We start from the raw sequence: 19661 nt of genomic DNA, 5'->3' as shown, positions 1-19661 counted from the left end.
ACTATGGAATAAAAACTAGCTAGCCAAAATCTTTCCTCAAGAAACTCACCATATACTTCTACTTCTAAAATCTACTTCTCTATTTGTTACTTGTGGAAAAATTTCTTTTGAATGTGAAGATTAAAAGAATCACAGTAGCCTAGTAATTAATAGAGGACCAGCTCAGACCTCAGAAATAATAAAGTGTATTAGTCTCTTTATGGTTTCTACTTACTGAGGTTTAAATCCTGGTTTGCCACTTCTGGCAAGTGACCTAAGTTCTTTGGCAATTTACTCAAATTATCAATGTTTCCTCACTGAACAATAGGAATAATCTTGCTATCTCAGAGAGTTGAATGGTGAGTATCCAATGCATGAATACATTTGAAGCATTTGATCCAGAGCTCAATGACTGTTAATCTCTAATAGTATTGTTTAGTGACTTGAATGAGGTCACTGAACATGCCAAGACAAAAAAATTACACATTCAGAGTCTCTATAGTGATTGTATATAAATACTGTTTTTCCTTTTCTTTTCCTTGGGGGGAAGCTGGGTTCTAGCAGAGCGGAGAGGAGCTCAAGTCCTCATTCAGGGAAGCACAAACAACTACTGCCAGGTTCAGAAGTATGATTTGGGGCTCATGTGGATTGAATGGGGCAAGTCACATGAAATGAGAGTCTCACTTTCTCTCCTCTACCTGTGTCCTTCTATAGGGCAAAAAAGACACAAATTCATCTGTATGTTATCTACAGTTGGTGAAAACTACCATGCAGCTGTAGAGGTGCACATGCAGCAGCAGGTTTCGATTGCAAAAGAATCAAGAAGGCTTACTGTCTCTCTGGAGCAGCAGGGTTCTTCAACCCTTCTTAACTCACTTTCAATGAAGAAGCCAGTTCTGGAGGCCTTGCTCAAATGGTAGAATGCCATCTTAGAAAAGTAGAAGCCAGGCTGTGTTCCACACAGCTTAGAAATTAGCTTGACTTCCCATGTCACTAGGACTATGTGAAGAATTTCAAGCCAGGGTTCCACATTCAGTAACATTCTAGAAAGGTTCACTGACATCAGAATTTTCTACAATTTTCTTAAGTGGCCTTGAGAAGTTTGTTGTTCATCTTTGTGAGCAGATATCTATCCTGAGATCTCTTCCTTCTTGTTGGTGCATTCTAATATCCATGAAAATAAAGCAACTTTACTTGTTGAACTATACAGAATTACATATTCTGCTGAATGAGTCATGTGTTGATTGAGTTCAAGTGGGCATCTTGCCCATATTAAGTGACCAACAAATGTTTGTGAATAAAATGTTAACAAATAAGAACATAAATGTAAAGAAAAAAATCCTAAAATGTACAGAAATGAAGAAGAAATTTGGTTTTTATATTTATTTTTTATTTTATTCCTGTGGGGCACACCTGCCTGGATGCCTTGCATCATTAAGAAGTGGTTCTAGCTGGCCCCGCCTCCCAGCCTTGGGACCATGTGTAGCCAAGATGGCGCCTGGTGGTGAACCCGGAAGCGGTCCTGTGGGCTGTGACATAGAATTAGGCCGCCCCTTACGGAGATCCCTCGGAGCTCCACCCTGATAGACAGTTCAGGCATCAAATCCCAGCCCCCACGTAGGTGCACATATGCCTCCCCTTCCGCTGCCCTCTGACCCCTTTAAAAGAGTAGCTCATTGCCGCCATTAAACGAGTCTTAGCGCTGACTGGCTCCTGGACTGTCTGTGTGTCCTCCATCGAGAGGGGGGCTGGGTGGCAGTCTGTCAGCCCTATATCCACTTCCTGGACCCACACGCATGGGGTACACTATTCCGTCTCTCCTGCAGGACAGGAGAGCGTGGGAGGCTAAACACCCGCCCCCCCCCAGCATTTCTGGTGCCCACTGTGGGGCACGAAGTACAATGAGGTAAAACTTTCCAGCGGGCCAGGCCAATCGGAATCTGAGGGGGGGGCCCCAAATAGATGGGGCATGCTCAAACCCAGCAAGATGACCAAGTGCTCAAAGCACTGAACTCCATGCTACAAAATGTAGGTTTGGGGGTCTCGAACTTCCAGACCAGGAGGAGGGTCTTGAAAGCCTTGAAACAGAGGGTCTCCATGAGGTGCCAGACTTTGAAGTCAGGCCCCACCACGTGGACCCCATTTTAGAATCGAACCCTGAGCCAATCAGATTTGTACCTGTGTTCTAATCTCGCTTGCACAGCTGATTGTTGTAACCTTGTTCTTTGCCTTTATATATGCCCTGTGTAATCACAGCTCGGGGCTCCCTCCTAACCTCTGCTGTGTCAGTGGGTAGGACAAGGCCCGAGTTGGCAGCTCATTAAATAAAGCCTTGCCTTGCCTTGCTTTTGCATTTCGAAGTGTCTGAATCTTGGTGGTCTTCTAGGGGGTGGTCTTGCGACTTGGCACAACATCCAAAGCATTGAAACATGTGGCAATCTGGCTGGTGGCTGCCGGCCTTTTCAGCCTGGCTGCTTGGGAGGGAGCAGCCATCCCACTGCCCTGGAGGGGAGGGAGGGGCCTGGGCCAAGTTCCCCAGGTCCTGAGCCAAGCGCCCCTGCGCCGGAACACGTGGCAGACGAGCAAGATGGAGGATGGCCTCCGTCGTGCCCCTCCTCCACTGGAGACTCCCTGGTTCAAGCCTGGGAACGCCGTGCCTTGCCGCCGCCATGCTGCAGCGCTGGGGGCTTCCCGCCGCCTCCTCACCCCTCCTCCACCGGAGGTTTCCCACCATGTTTTGCAGATCGCTTCTGAGGTGGCCTTAAAGAGCCTGGGAAGCATTTGCTGAAAAATGTTTTGGATGAGGGGAGACAGCCCCCTGGCTGCCCAGGAGGAAAAAGGGCTTACTTGCTTAGCATCTGCTTTAAAAGGAAAAAAAAAGGGCTTTCGTTTCTTGATGATGTTTGCTAAGTTTGGAAGTTCAGTTAACAATAGAATGGGTTTTAACTTTAACAAGCGACTCCCTCCCTTGCCCCAGGTGATGGGCGTGCCAAATTCCTGGAGGCTGGGCAGGGACTTGGAGATTCCAGTTCCTGGTAACTCTCTGTAACTGCAATGTTTTTTTTTGTTTTTTTTTTTTTGTTGTTGTTGTTTGTTTGTTTGTTTTTGTTGTTTTTTTTTTAAAAAACAACAACTCCAAAAAGTTCTAATATACAGCAATGAGTGATTTGACTGGAATTTCTGAAACTGCCCCTTGAGAGATACTAAGAATTGGAAAAAGTTTTTTATGGTTAAAAAGTTTATATATCTGATGTGATTTGATTCCTATGATATTTTTTGCAATTTAGATATATTAAAAAAGCAAAGATGCTGAGACCGGATTTCTTGTGTTTGTAATTCTGGTGAACACTGTTAAAAGTACTTTGTTACAATTGTTTTGGATATTAGTCTAATGATTCAGGTACTAAATTCTATGTGTATACTGTGATGTAATAAGTAAGACTCCTAACTATATTAAGTTACATATAATCAGGCAAATATTTTAAAGTATGTATAATAAACTATTGGGGATAAAAGTAAATTCTCATTAGCTCTGCATGTAGAAAAAAAAAAGGGGGAGCAAAGCAAGCTAATGTTTCTCACTAATTTATTGGAAAGATGAATGGATAAGTGTTTCTAATTTTGTAATTGTAAAGGCTTACAATACATTTCTAGATAAAGGATTTGAGCAGCCAGAGTACTCAGAGCAACCAACCAGGAAATACTGGGGGATTTCAAATGTCCTTAAACAGTCTGTGTAGAATCTTGCAGGAGGCATGACAATCTATCCAGAGGATTTTGAGAGATGCTACTACAGCCTTACACAGATACCACCCATCTCTCCTGCTGGCCTGCTAATTTTGGATGGAAGACAGCCACTTCATATCCACTGAAGCTGAGACTTTTACATTGCCTTAACCTTGCCCTCTTGATTATTATTCAATTGTGCTCTCTTCCACCTGCTGGTAAGGTCGAATGATAAGATTTGATTTGATGGCACATGGATCTCATTCAGTCTGCTGTTCTCTAAGTGTAAACTCTGGCAAGTGTTTGTTGGTTAATTCTCAACAAGTTACAGGTGAGCTCTATTCCTATTGTTCTTCTTGTTGCTTTAATTGGAAATAAAAAGGGCTTTTTAGCTAAAACTCCTCAGATTGCAGTTCGAAGCCAGCCCGGGCAGAAACAAACAAACAAAAAAAAAATCCCTCTAAAACTCCATCTCCCAACTAACCAACAAAGAGCCAAACTGGAAGCTTGACTCAAGAGAACCAGCAAAATGCTGAAAGCGGCACTGAGGCTCAAGTGGTAGAGCACTAGCCTCGAGCAGAAGTGCTCAGGGACAGTGCCCAGGCCCTCAGTTCAAACCCCGTGAATGCCAATGGGGGCAAGCCACCCCAGAAACAAGCACCTAGACCCCTGGGACTCAGCCAGTCCAGGGAACAAGGATCATGGAGAGGAGTAAGAGGAGAATGATGTCACATCCTAAATGGAGTCACTTTGTCTCGCCCTTTCAAAATTAATCAGAGCTGGGAGATCAAAAGGAATAGTTGTTTACCCACCTAGTGTCCATACCTGTCCATTTTCCATCTGGACAAAAAAAAAACTTGCATTCTTGCCTTTGTTACTTGCTATTTGTATATATATCTATGTAGCCTCTGACTGGTTACTCCCAACTAGTCCACTATCCCTAAACACTTCCTTCCTGCGCCCAATCCAGTTATTCCTCCTTCCTTATCATGGGCCACAATTGGGTTTACGTTCCAAATGGAACTTTTCTGGCTTATGCCAAGGGTGTGTTCTCCCATGTTGTTGTTCATGTTAACTGGTCCTGTAAACTTGTCAGCCTTTTGCCTGACCCTTTCAAAAGTCTCTTTTAACAGGATAACATCCCTCACTGAGGTCACCACCTGGGAACTTGCAGTTCAAGGCCATCCTCTTACTACACTGCTGTGCACAGTGCAGATTTGGACCCTGAGGACCCCAGTAACAGGGACTCCTTGACGTTCCCAAGCTGCAGGAGGTAGCCAGAGGAGACCATGACACCCTCTGGCCCTGATAACCATTCTCGTGGAAATGATGAGGACTTTTACCAACCAAACTGGGCGATACCAGGCCATATGACAAATATGGGGCCCCTGACTACTTCGCCCCCTTTCAGCAGGAAGTAGTTCCAGAAGAGACAACCTCCGCCCATACTCCCAGCCTGGTACACCTCCTCTATTAATAGAAAACAAAAGGGGGAGATGTTGGGCACGCCTGCCCGGATACGTTGCATCATTAAGAGGTGGTTCTAGGGGCTGGGGATATAGCCTAGTGGCAAGAGTGCCTGCCTTGGATACACGAGGCCCTAGGTTCGATTCCCCAGCACCACATATACAGAAAACGGCCAGAAGCGGCGCTGTGGCTCAAGTGGCAGAGTGCTAGCCTTGAGCGGGAAGAAGCCAGGGACAGTGCTCAGGCCCTGAGTCCAAGGCCCAGGACTGGCCAAAAAAAATAAATAAATAAATAAATAAATATGTACAGTGCATTAAAAAAAAAAAAAAAGAGGTGGTTCTAGCTGGCCCCGCCTCCCAGCCTTGGGACCACGTGTATTCAAGATGATGCCTGGTGGTGAACCTGGAGGCAGTCCTGTGGACTGTGATGTAGAACTAGACTGCCCCTTAGGGACGTTCCTTGGAGCTCCACCCTGATGGACAGCTCAGGCATCAAATCCCAGCCCCTACATAGGTCCATGTACCCCTCCTCTTCTGCCGCCCTCCGACCCCTTTAAAAGAGAAGCTCATTGTCACCATTAAATGAGTCTTAGTGCTGACTGGCTCCCAGACTGTCTGTGTGTCCTCCGTCGAGAGGGGGGCTGGGTGGTAGTCTGTCAGCCCTCTTATCCTCTTCCTGGACCCGCCTGTGTGGGGTGTGCTATCCTGTCTCTCCTGCAGGACAGGCGAGCACGGGAGGCTAAAAACCCCCAACAATTCCAAGTCCTTTCATTTCTTTATTTTTTTATTGTCAAACTGATATACATAGCGGTTACAGTTTCATACGTTAGGCACTGGATACATTTCTTGTACTGTTTGTTACCTCCTCCCTCATTCCCCCTTCCCCCCTCTTCCTTTCCCTTTCCCCCCATGAATTGTTCAGTAGATTTGCACTAAACAGTTTTGCAAGTATTGCTTTTATAATCGTTTGTCTTTTTTACCCTGTGTCTCTCGATTTTGGTATTCCCTTTCAGTTTCCTAGTTCTAATACCTGTATACACAGTTTGCAATGTACTCAGATAAGATACAGAGATAGTGCAGGTACAACCACAGGAAGGGGATACAAGAGGATCATCAATAATAGAAGCTACGGTTTCACATCGCATGTTGAAAGTAATTACAACAGTGATACAACAGATGATGCTAAGTGAAATTTGTTTTTTTTAATCCTCAGTGCCAACATGTTATCCTATTGCCAAAGGGTCACTACAATTAATAGCATCTTAATGGTTCCTTCCAGAAAGTATCTAACTATAAATATAGAAGAATATGTATTTTTATCACATGTAAATAATAAGAAGATTCTGCTGAGTCTTTATTACTGTATTAGAAAAAAAAAATACCTGGGTGCGAGTCTATTTTATTTGAGAGGGATCAATTTACAGACCATACATGGCAGAAATCAAGTTCACTTTAGAGAAACCTAGTGAATGTTCTAGAAAAGTAGGTAGTAATTCCCTAAAGCAATTGATATGGAAGCTCAGGAAGTTCATATTGTGCTGATAGGAAAAGATGTGCTATGTTAATTAGAAGACAGAGAACTATAATGGGATTTCAGACATGGATCTCAACTGGGAATTCATAGGAATAGACACTTAAATAATTTCTGTTAACCTTTTTCCTCAAGTGAGCTTCCCCCCATCTTTAAGAATGAGTTGTAACAGTAAAGGTTGAAGAACTTCTCAAACTACCCTCGAAAATTTGTTAATTTATGTTGTTAAATATGTTAATTATGATTGTTTCCTGCCTCTTATGTGGCATTTTGCAATATATACAGAACATATTATAGCTGACACTGCTTCACAGAGGCCAAGTCAAATAAAGAAGTTCAATCCCATGAATGTTCTAGAGAGTATCCTAGATGTTCTCTTTGAACTTGAAGTTCTTCGCTTTCCAGTCAGAAGAGCTTAAATGGGGCTTCTTTAGATATCGTGTTTTTTTTTTTTCTTTTGTTGTTGTTGCTGTTCATTTGCTTTCTTTGGTACTAGAATTTGGTTTCAGGACCAACACCTTCAAACTTTTTTTTTCTTTTAATTTTGTCTTCTACTCTACGGGGACTGGCATCAGACAAGGATACATCTACCTCTACCTCCTGAGTAGCTGAAATTACAGGCATGTACCCACAATGCCTGACTCTATGGAGTAGTTTTATAATAGTTCTTTTCTTTACGAATATTTATTTATTCATTCAATAAATGTAATTGGTCCAACTCATGTGTTTTGCAAAAACAAATTTCACCAACTGCAGATACAAAACATTTTAGAAAAAAATTGCCCTTGTACTGGAATGTAGACTTTTTTCTTGACATTATTCCTTAAATACAGTACAAAAACTATTGCTATGGCCCTTACATTGTATTGGATGCTATCAGTAATCTAGAGATAATTTAAAACATACAGAAAGGTGATATATGCAGATGCTACATCACTGCACTCACAGAGAACCCTGAAACAAATATCCTATAAATTCCAAGGGACCACCGTATATATTTAGCATAAATGTTTGTTTGGTAAGCTCTGGTCTGTCATTGTGAGGACTTTTACTCCCATCATAGAAGTGATAGAATATTTTGAGCAAAAATGTGATGTGATGTCATTTCCAATTTTATTATAGCTACTGCCTGGGTAAGTGGTTCTAGACAGCCAGAGCAGGGAAAACAGGAGGCTATTATAATAATCCAAAGAGAAGGGCTGGGGATATGGCCTAGTGGCAAGAGTGCTTGCCTCCTATGCATGAGGCCCTGGGTTCAATTCCCCAGCACCACATATACAGAAAATCGCCAGAAGTGGCGCTGTGGCTCAAGTGGCAGAGTGCTAGCCTTGAGCAAGAAGAAGCCAGGGACAGTGCTCAGGCCCTGAATCCAAGCCCCAGGACTGGCCAAAAAAAAAAAAAAAAAAACAAAAAAAAACAAAGATAAAAATGATGTGGACCAGGTTGTTAATGGTGGAGGTAACCAAAACCAGCTATATTCAGGACATATCCTGAAGACATATTTGGTGATGGATTAGATTTGAAGTAGAACATATTATAGGCGGACATTTGGATTTAAGTTGTGGTTTAACCAGGAGTGTGTACCATATTCTGGAATATGATGATATAAGCACAAATAGAAGATAATTTATTATAATAACTGAACACGAAGGGCTTTAGGATGTATTTCAGTGGCAGAGTACTCACCTAGCATGAAGTCTTGGATTTCATTCCCAGCACTGCTAGAAAATAATTGAAAATGAAGGCTAACTTGTGTACATTTAAGTTGAATAATAAGCATTTGAGAATGTTAGATAAGGTGAGAGAAAATGAAAAGGTGGTAGAATCAAGGATTTATTTGTTTTTATAATGTCAGAGGCCTTATATTTGGGATTCCAATAAAAATAGATAATAATAGGAAGTTGGATATTGGAAATTTAGAATATGGTGATGTAGCAAGTTGTGGCAATAGGCAAAGTCTATGGTCCATTGTAGGAATGAGTGGCTGATGTAAATCAATGGAAAAGGTCATGGAGGAATACAGGAATTTAAAGATTAGAGTACTTATTCCAAGGATCATCTATATTGATTTGACACCACAAAGAATTAAGACAACGCAGTGGTAAAATGAATGACTCTAGGCCATCCACTGGATCACCGTAATGGGAAAAGGCTAATCTGACAAATTTAGATGAAAATAAGAGAAATTTAGGAAGAAAGGAAAATGACCTAGAATGAAGGCAGAAAGACAATCATTCCATATTTGATTTTACCTATAGGGCCAATATTTCACAGAATATATAACAACTAGTATTTGAAAGGACCCTAGAGGAGTATCACATTTATAATAAAGCAAGGAGGTGAAAGGAAAGGGCCCTAGAAGAAAGACAGGCTTGTGATAAGACAAACTGAGAGGCAAGATTGAGAAATCAAGAGTTGGCAGATGGTAGACCAAGAGTTTCAAAGGGTATAAATCTTCCTTCTTGATCTTGCCACTGGAGAAGTTAGCACAAGCTGAGAAAAGGTAGTCTCATTCAGAAATCCCCTTCAGCAGGGCAGTGTTACCAGGCTTTGGGAAATCTTTAATTTGGGCTAGCAGAATATTTATTCTTTGTATTCCTGTAGTGGAAATGATTTGTATCTTAAGGTTACTTACTATACTTTGTCTATTACAGAAAGTACTTAACAGTAGATTTATTCCACATATGTATTATCATTTTCCATAATGGGAACCCTAAAGGAATAATCAGAAACATAGAGGGGACCAATTTTGGTGATAATGGCACCTGAGGGCTAGGATTATTAAGCAAATAGTGGTGAACTCAGATTTTTGTGAACCCAGTAAATCTTCACATTCCTAAAAGAATTAACATTGAGGTAGAAGCACAGTGCAGATGAAATTCAGAAATTCTCATATGTGAAAATTTAGAGCCCAAGATTATTCTTTACCTAGCAGCTCTTACTGCCTTGTAATTCTGGCATCATACAACAGCTATGGTAGTATGCATCTTAAATTAATTAAATCTGACAGTGCTTGGCTTTGAGGTAGCCTAGTGTTCTTTCTCTTCTTAATAAGTTCCATTAAGTCAGGGCAGTGAGAGGAGTTAGATTTTCTTCATAATGATTTTTAAAGCATTTGATGAAATCATCACTATATTTCACTCACCTCCCTCAGATGGAATAATCTAGTGGATTTTTAAAAGCATTTTCTCTGATTTGATATTTTAGGATAAAATTTGGTCTTTGTCCAAGTAATTTGAAAGGCATTTTATTGACTTATTTCTGGAAGATTTCAATTTTATATTCTTAGAATAGAAATAAAATGCTACTTGACTCATTCAAACTCTATGCATTATATTTGGCATCTTTTACAGACATTAGAAAAGAAGCAATAAATCAATTATTTAAAAAAATTTTTGTTGTCAAGATGATATACAGAGGGGTTACGGTTACATACGTTAGGTAGTGAGTACATCTCTTGTCCAACTTGTTACCCTCTCCCTTATTTTTCTTCCACTTTCCCTCCCTCCCCATCCCTCCGCAGTTGTACAGTTCATTTATGACATTTTTTTCTTCTAAATATTGCTGTTGCATTGGTTCACCTTTTACCCTTTGTCTCACCATTTTAACAATAAATCATTTATGAACAGCAGAATACATTTACTTTTTTCTTTGGCACTATAGCCTCATCATTATATAATCCCATGGTCCTGTTATATATTGCTTAGGCACAAATTTTATAGTTAATCATTTTTTTAGAATTTGTGTGTGTGTTTCTGTGCGTGTGCGAGAGAGAGTGTGTGTGTGTGTGTGTTGTCCTGTATCAAAAGTAGAATGCTTGCTGGGTGCTGGTGGCTCACATCTATAGTCCCAGCTACTCAGGAAGCTGAGATCCGATGACTGAGGTTATGAGCCAGAAGACAAATTGGAGAAAGTCTTCTCTTCAATTAAAGTTTAAGGCTGCAACTAGAGGTTTAGCTCCAGTGGTAGGACACTAACAATGAGCAAAATAACTGAGGAAACCCTGAGAAACTGAGTTCAAGCCCCAGTACAGCACTAAACAAACAAGCATGTAGCAAAATACTATGATTATTCAAGCACGAAATAGTTACTAGTGGATATAGGTATGAAGTCATGTGTGCAAAAGATGGTAACTCACTTTATTCTTCTATAACCAAGTTAATTTCTGTCTCTAGCTTCTGTTCTATATGAAGTCAGAAAACTTTATATTGCTACTTAATGTAAACTCAGGAAGATGTATTAATTTCTTTTCTTTTTGTGGATCCTGGGCTTTGAACTGAGGGCATGGGTGCTATGTAAGCTTTCCTTTCAAGTCTAGCATTCTTCCACTTTGAGCCATAACATCACTTCTGGTTTTCCGGCAGTTAATTGGAGATAAGAGTCTTATGGATGTTCCTGCTCAGGCTGGCTTTAAACTGCAGTCCTCAGATCTCAGCCTACTCAGTAGCTAGGATGACAGGCATGAACCACCAGGGCCTGGCTTTTGATACTGTAATTTCTCTGTCATTCAGGTTGAAGTGTATTGTGGTTCAAATTGCTCCTCTTTCATCCCCTGCTTCCTGGGTGATGTGCCTTTTTGGGTGGTAGAGGGGATGCAGGGATCAGACCTGGCATTGTGGCACTAGGTAAGCAGGGAATTCTGCTCCAGAATTCACTGAATTGTCTGGAAGTTGCTTATGCTCACCTTACTTGGTGTTCATATTTGGTTTCTGGTTTGCATGGTCTACTTGGGTGTCTTTTGATGTCGTCTCGCTTAAAGGACTCTACAGCCTTTGGCACTCTAATTATCTGAAGAAAGAGAAGGTTTGGCCATTGTTCCTCACCTCTTGGGGTAATAAGTTATTCAGAGCTGTCAATCTCTGTTCCATTGACTTCTTCTTGAGGGAAAGGCATTTCGGTGTGGTTATTTGAGCTTTGCTTCTAGAACTCCATATAAAAAAAGCAGTCACAAATCTCAAGAGTCTCCGAACATTGATATAGTGGGCCTGTTATCCACCACCATTCAAAAAGACCATCTGTTTGAGGGCAGGAAATAGTCTTCTCCCCAAGAATCTATCAGGGTCTTTTTCCTTTCTCTCTTGAAACTCTTCTCAGAGAACAGCAAGCTGATGCCACTCTGGTTCTTTTGTTTTTAGATTTTTTATTATTTATTTATTTTTAATATATTTGTTTATTGCTATTGTAAAAGTGATGTACAGAGGGGTTACCATTACATAAGTCAGGCAATGAGTACATTTCTTTTTGAAAAGTGTCCCTTGCTCTTTCCCAGTTTTTTCCTTCCCAATTTCCCCCACAAAGTACAGTTTATTTTCAACATAATGTCTAGTGACTACTACTGCTGCAGTTGTTCACCTTTGTCCTTCAATTTCTGTCCTTCTCTAACCCTCTCAAAGACAAATAAACTAAGACAAAAGGTACACAAAACAAAAACAGCAACAAAGAAAGGAATTAAACAAACCACACTTCTTATTTCTGTTTCCTGGAGTTCATTTTGATAAATATTATTTGTATGTTCAGATGCAAAAAGCCATTGGGCCTTTGTGATCCTCCCCCAAGAATACCCTCCGTTGGTCTCACTGTGTGATGTCTAGACACCTATATAATTTATTATATCTTGGTGTATTTTTTGTCTTTTACCATCCAATGTTTACTCTAGATTGGATCACAATTTCTCTAGAGCTCTATGTGACACGTCAATGAATCTCTGAAGCCTGTACTCTGGAGTAGACACAAGTATTGCCATTTTGTCTATGTATTCCTTTGTAGGTTCTGAGACATTGTAGCTATTCTCATTTTTTCTGACCTTTTCCATAAGTTTCTTTAATTTTCTTCCTTCCCCTCCAACCAGTTATTTTTCCCATTCTGACTTTTGTACCAGACAGAGACATTTGGTTATAGCTCTCTGTTTCTCTCTCTCTCTCTCTCTCTCATTAGTCTCTGCCTTTTTGAAACTTCATGTATTTCTATTCATTCACCTGAAAAATTTATAAGAATAGTGCCAACATCCAGTCCTAGCCTAGCCACTTTACTTCTTTCACATCTTAGGAATCTTGAAGACATTTTTACTAGGACTGAAAAAAATCACACCCATAAACTAATGCCTCTCCTTTCAAAATGTTCCTTCTCTTTTCCATTAAAGGTATCATCATTCCTAGTCACGGTGTTCAAACTCCTTTTTGTCCTTTGAATGGTCACCAAATCTCATGCATTTGGTTCTATAAGTCTGATCTATTAATAACCCATCTCCATTCTGACTCTTACCATGGGACAGTGGCAGGCTCTTACCTCTGTTCTCACTGTCTTAGACATATCATTCACCCTCTTTTTCAGCTGTCATTGGCATAAACTTTAGAACTCAGGGTTTCATGAACAAATATCCTACCATTTGATCCATACATACTCCTCAACTCTTTTTGCTTTCATTATTTTTGGGGCAGGGTCTCTTGTATTGCCTGGCAGAACTGGATCGTGATTCTTCTACGTATGCATCCAGGAAGCTGAGACCACAGCCATGATCCACCACTTTCAACTTCTTGATTGAGATGGAGTATCACTTTTTTTTTCCCCTAAGGATGACCTTAAACTATGAAACCTTCTGATTTTTGCTTCTGAAATAGTTGAGATTACACCTGTGAGCCACTATGCCTGAACTATTGACTTAGAATTTCTTTAGTCTCATCTCTTGCCATATTCATCTAGGTTGTTTTTATTCTGCTTTTGATACACCATGATTCCATCTTGCTACTCAGAGGATGAGCACATTCCAGATGTTCTAGCCAGGCTCTAATTCAAAAGGTTTTACAGGGCTATTTATTCTTAATCCCTCTCTAACTGGGAAAGAGCTCAGACTTGTTTTCCTTTCTGCTTGCAGTCTCTTGCACAACCGCCTGAGAATAATGGTAGGTTTTTTTTCTCTATCTCTTTCCAATTTCTGTCCCTTAAGATTCCTCACTAACTAGAGGAGAAACCTGAAACATGTAGAGCTTGCAATTTGTTGTCCCTGTAGTCTGCCAGTAGTAACTTTACTACTAATGGCAGTATTAAAAAAAAAGAGCCCTCAATTAGCTCACTAAATTAATCTGATTTCTATCCCTTCATCCCTTTCTGCTTTTGGGTGTCTATCTTTTCAGATATCTGAAATACACATCCTGCACTCCCTTCCACATGCCTCTTAGAAAACATATTCTATTTTAAATGTTAGCTTAAATTACTTCCAGAAGCTTTTCCACTAGTTTATTGATTTCCTCTCACTGAAAACATAAATAATAAGGAGAAAACAATGAATCATTCTAATCCTATAAGCAGGATCATAAAATATAAAGACATCCACAAATACTTGTTGCATTAAGTAATTTGCTGGTTGCTACAGCAATCAGACTGGCCAGCCTCTGTTGGATTTCTATGGAAAAATGAGAGATGAGTTTTATTTGCCAGAACAAAGGTCATCATAACCTTTGAACCCCCCAAATCTTTCTCTTGTTCTAAAGTCTTTTCCTTCTTGAAGTTTATTATCCTCTTATCCTTCTTCCCTTCTTGCAGCTCTTTCCTTACTAAGTTTCTCCAGCAGCTGTCGGTTTGGTCCTCCTACCTCACTGAATGCTCTCTTTCAGGCAATCTTTCCATCTTTCTCTGCCTACACTCCATCTGCCAACACTCCATCTGCCAACACTCCATCAGCCTCCTAGGCTGCTCACCACTGACTTCAAGGACCAGCTTATGACTCACAATATTGCTGTCTGCCTGTGACTCTTTTACTAGCAAGCATTGTCTAGAACTATGTTTCTAACTTGGTGGTTCTGTAAGTAATTCAAAGGCTAAATGTTCCAAAGTGAATTCACTATTAGCCTTCACAATCTCATTTTCCCCCACCTTTTATATTTACCAGTTGTAGTGGACACATCATCTTCTCAGTCATGAATTCTGAAAGAATCCTCAGCTTCTCCACAGAACATCTGTCTGTCATCACTTATTCACTTTTTACTTTGAAACCCTTCAAAGCATTTTATTATACTCAGTACTCTCAAAAGTGTTAAATGGTGCCAGAGATCCTATTCTAGTGGATGCCTGCTTCATTGATCCATCTTATTTCTTATCACTATTCTCTTCAGGCAAAGCTCTATTCACTCAATTAAAAAAATACCAATGACGGGCTCATTAGGATTTTTTACAACATAGTTTAAAAGACCCACAACTAACCCAATTAATATATCTATTTTCTATTATACATTTTCTATTATTGTTTTTATTATACATTTGTCATTCATACATTTTTGCTCTGATATATTAAAAATTAAAAAATATAAGAACATATATTGTTCTGGAGTTTGAACTTAGGGCCTTGTATTTATCAGGCAAGTGCTCTATCACTTGTGACACATACCCAGCCCATTTTTAAAAAGTTACTTTTCTGGTAAAAGCTAACATTTTTCCTACTGACTGTTATCTTCCTACTTATGCTTCCCCCACATAGCTAGAATCCAGTCGTTCACCACCATACTCAGTTGACTTGCTAAGATGTATTCTTTTGACCTCTATTCCCCATGACCTGGGACTACGGGCCTGAGCCACTATGCCTACGCTGTTGTTACTATTGAAGGAGAGTGGAATGTGCCATTTGACATAGGCATTATTTTGATCCAAAGACATCTTGGGGAAAAAAAGCACAGAATGTGTAATGATGTTGTTACTCTTCCCTTTTCTTCTCCTGAACGCAAATGATAAAACTCCTTTGTGGAAGATGTCTTCTCTATACAAAAAGAAAAGTGATGCTCTCATAATCAGGGATGGGAAGTTGAGAAAGATAGTTCTGTACCAACTTGTTTAAACTAACCCTTATCTTTTCACTCATGTCACTTAATGACCTATCTCAAGGCAGTCAGACCTTTTCCCTCTGAACTCATTGTAATATTCTTTTCTTGATCTCTTTGATGTTAATTTTATTCGCAGGTTCAGCCTCCAAAATCTCTAAGAAGATAGTGGGAAAATTTTGTATCTCTTATACTATGAACTACAGGTAGTTTACTTTTCCCCTGGCAAGCAAACTTCATGAGAATAAGTACCATACTTGGTTTTTATTGTTGTAGTTGCTGATGCTTGTCATGTAATAGAAAGTCAACAAACTTCATTGAATCAGAATGTAATTCAGACAACAAACACCACTGAGTTTATTTAAAACTATCCTTTGACTACACACCATGTTTTCTTGATCCATTTGTCTGCTGGTGGGCATCTGGGCTGATTTCATATCTTGTCTATGGTAAACAATGCTGCGTTGTGATGGAAGCTTTAGTGTGGTCTTGTTTGGGGTCTAATGGGTAAATGCCCAGAAGTGGAATTGCTGGGTCATGGGTAAGCTCTATATTTAGTCTTTTGAAGAAGCTCCATACTGCTTTCCAGAGTGGCTGAACAAGTTACATTCCCACCAATATCTCTTCTTGTTAGTTTTCTTGATAATGGTCATTCTAACTAGGATGAGGTGAAATCTCAATATTATTTTTATTTGCATTTCTTTTTTGGCCAGAGATTTTGAACATCCATTGGCCATTCTTACCTCTTCTTTTGAGAAGCCTGTCTTTAAGTCTTTAGCCAATATATTAATTGGGTTGTTTCTTTGAGGGTTTGTGTTTAGATCTTTGTCTGATGCATAGCTAGTAAAGATCTTTCCCATTCAGAGGGCTTTCTAACTCATCTTGCTAGTTATGTCCTTTGCCATGCAAGATCTCTCCAGTTTGATGCAATCCAATTTATCCAGCCTTTCTTTGATTTGTTGTGATTCTGGATCTTAGGAAATTTCAACCCATGCCTAGGAGTCCTAGTGTTTCCTCTGTCCCTTTCTGTAATATTTCCATTGTATCTGGGCCTTACATTGAGGTCTTTGATACATTCAGAATTGATTCTGGTGCAGGATGATGAATAAGGATCTAGCTTCAGGTTTTGGCATGTGTACAGCCAATTCTGCCAGCACCATTTGTTGAAGAGGCTATCTTTCTTCCATCCTAAGTTTTTGGCTCCCTTATCAAATATTAGGTGGCTATATGTCTGTAAGTTTATTTCTGGGTCTTCTGTTCCTTCATCTTCAGGCCTATTCTTGTTCCAGTACCAAGCTGTTTTTATTACTATGGCTTTGTAATAGAGTATGAAGTTTGGTATTCATATTCCTTCAATACTGTTCTCCTGCTAAGGATCATTTTTGTTATTCAAGGCCTTCTATTCTTCCCTATGAATTTTTGGATGGCTTTCCCTGTATCATTGAAGAATGCAGTTGGACTTTTCATAGGTATTGCACTGAATTTGTAAATTTCTCTGAGCAATATTGCTATTTTCATGATGTTAATCCTTCCAATACAGGAGCATGGAAGGTCTTTTCCACTTCCTCAAATCTGCTTCAATTACTTTTTTCAGATTTTTATAGTGTTCATAATAGGTGTCCTTCACATTTTTGGTTAATTCCTAGGTATATATTTTTGGGGTTATTACAAAAGGTATTTCTTTCTTACTCAGTGTTGTCATACAGATAAGCTACTGATTATTGTAGGTTAATTTTATAACCTTCTGCTTTGCCAAAGTTTCAGTTCAGCTCAAGTAACTTGACAGAAGAGTCTATGTGGTACTTTAAATACTGAATCATGTCATATGCAAAGAGGGATAGTTATACTTATTTCCTTAATTGCAAAGAATACTAAACTTCAGGAAGAAAGATATTTATTGCACATCTGCCTTATATTATAGTTATAAAAAATGAGTACCCAAAGGGCTGCTTTGGGTCTTAAACGGTGCTCATAGGTGCTTGTAGATTGGCATTCCCAGTCCAAATGGGCAGAAGGAACACAAGAAAGATGGCAAACAATGAAGTCTTATCCCCCACTCAAAACAAGCAGGAAGCAGAGCAGTCAATTGAAGACATAGAAGAGAACCCCCAAAATGCTCTACAAAGTCTCTGATAAACATGATAAATGAAAAGTTTGAATCTCTTCAGTCAATTATTCTAGAGCGTGAGAAGGCAAAGCAAACATTAATGGAGAATTTCATGACATCCACAAATAGAAAAATAAATGAACTTCAAGAGTCAAATGAAAAGCTAGCTAACCAGCTTAAAGATTTAAGAGACAAGACTCAAAACCAAAGTAATAAAGTTAATGAAGTAAAGAAGTCCATACAAGACCTAAGAAATGACATGCAAATCATCAGGAAAGACCAGTCAGAAGGAAAAGAGATTTGAAATCAAGTAGCTAGCTTACAGTCCCGAGTAACTGAAGCAGAGGATCGAATTTCAGGAGCTGAAGATTCCTTAGAGTCTAGGGAGAAAGATAAAAAATCAATACAAATCCAGTCCAATCAACAAAACAGATAGCTACAGGAGATTCAAGACACGATCAGGAAGCCCAATTTAAGGATAATAGGTATTGAGGAAAACTTGGAGAAAGAGGTTAATGTGATAGGCAACCTATTTAACAAAATATTAGCTGAGAACTTCCCAAATATCCAGAAGGAAAGGCCTATACACATAAAAGAAGCATTTAGAACCCCAAACCAACCAGACCAGAATAGGACATCCCACCGACATATAGTGATCAAAACAGGTTCAGTAGAGTGCAATGAAAAAATACTCAAAGCTGTTAGGGAGAAGAAAACAATCACATATAAAGGAAAAGCGATGAGAATTACCACAGACTCCTCAGCAGAGACCATGAAAGCAAGGAGAGCCTGGAATGAAGTATACCAAACACTAAATAAAAATAACTACCACCCAAGAATTCTGTACCCAGCCAAACTCTCATTCATAGACGAAGGTCAAATAAAAGTCTTCCACAGTAAGGAAAAACTGAAACAATATATCTCCACAAAACCAGCTTTACAGAAAATCTTCAAAGATGTACTATACAGGGAAAATAATCAAGATCCCAATACAGAGAGAGAAATGAACCCTAATTAGTAAACATCAGATCAAGAAATGGGAAGACACAGCTTTAAGCAAGATAGTGATAATGAAAGGAACAAATGATCATCTCTCAATCCTAACTCTCAACATTAATGGACTTAATTCTCCAATCAAACGACATAGGCTCATAAGTTGGATCAAAAATCAAGATCCATCTTTCTGCTGCCTCCAAGAGACACATCTATCCAGCAAAAGTAAACATCTTCTAAAAGTGAAAGGCTGGAATCAAATCTATCAAGCAAATGGCCCCCATAAGCAGGCTGGAGTTGCAATCCTAGTATCAGACAAAATTGACTTCAAATTTAAAAAGGTAAGAAGAGACAAAGAAGGTTACTACATACTAGTAAAGGGATCTCTCCTACAGGAAGATATAACCATTCTAAATATCTACACACCAAAAGCAGGAGCACCCAACTTCATCCAACAAACACTACTGACTCTAAAAACACTCATAGACCCAAACACATTGATAGTTGGGGACTTTAACACACCACTATCACTTCTGGACAGATCAACATGCCAAAAACTGAACAAAGAAACCACAGAACTAAATAATTGCATAGACCAACTAGACTTAACCGACATCTACAGAATATTCCACCCAGCAACAACAGGATACACATTCTTTTCAGCAGCACATGGAACATTCTCCAAAATAGATCACATCTTAGGGCACAAAGAAAATCTGTACAAATTCAGAAGTATCAAAACCATTCCCTGCATTCTCTCAGACCACAATGGAATAAAATTAGAGCTCAACTCAGCCACCACAGAAAATACTACAATTCATGGAGACTAAACAACACAATGCTGAACCATCAGAGGGTCATTGAAGAAATTAAAATGGAAATTCAAATGTTTATGGACTTCAACCAAGTTGAGGACACAAAGTACCAGCTCCTTCGGGACACAGCAAAGGCAGTACTCAGAGGGAAATTTGTATCTCTAAGTGCATACATCAACAAACTGGAGAAACAGCAACTCAATAATTTAAAGAAGCACCTTAATTTCTTTGAGAGAG

Source organism: Perognathus longimembris, chromosome 7 (genome assembly GCF_023159225.1).
Source record: "Perognathus longimembris pacificus isolate PPM17 chromosome 7, ASM2315922v1, whole genome shotgun sequence".
Taxonomy (NCBI): domain Eukaryota; kingdom Metazoa; phylum Chordata; class Mammalia; order Rodentia; family Heteromyidae; genus Perognathus; species Perognathus longimembris.
Note: the sequence above shows the minus strand (reverse complement) of the source record.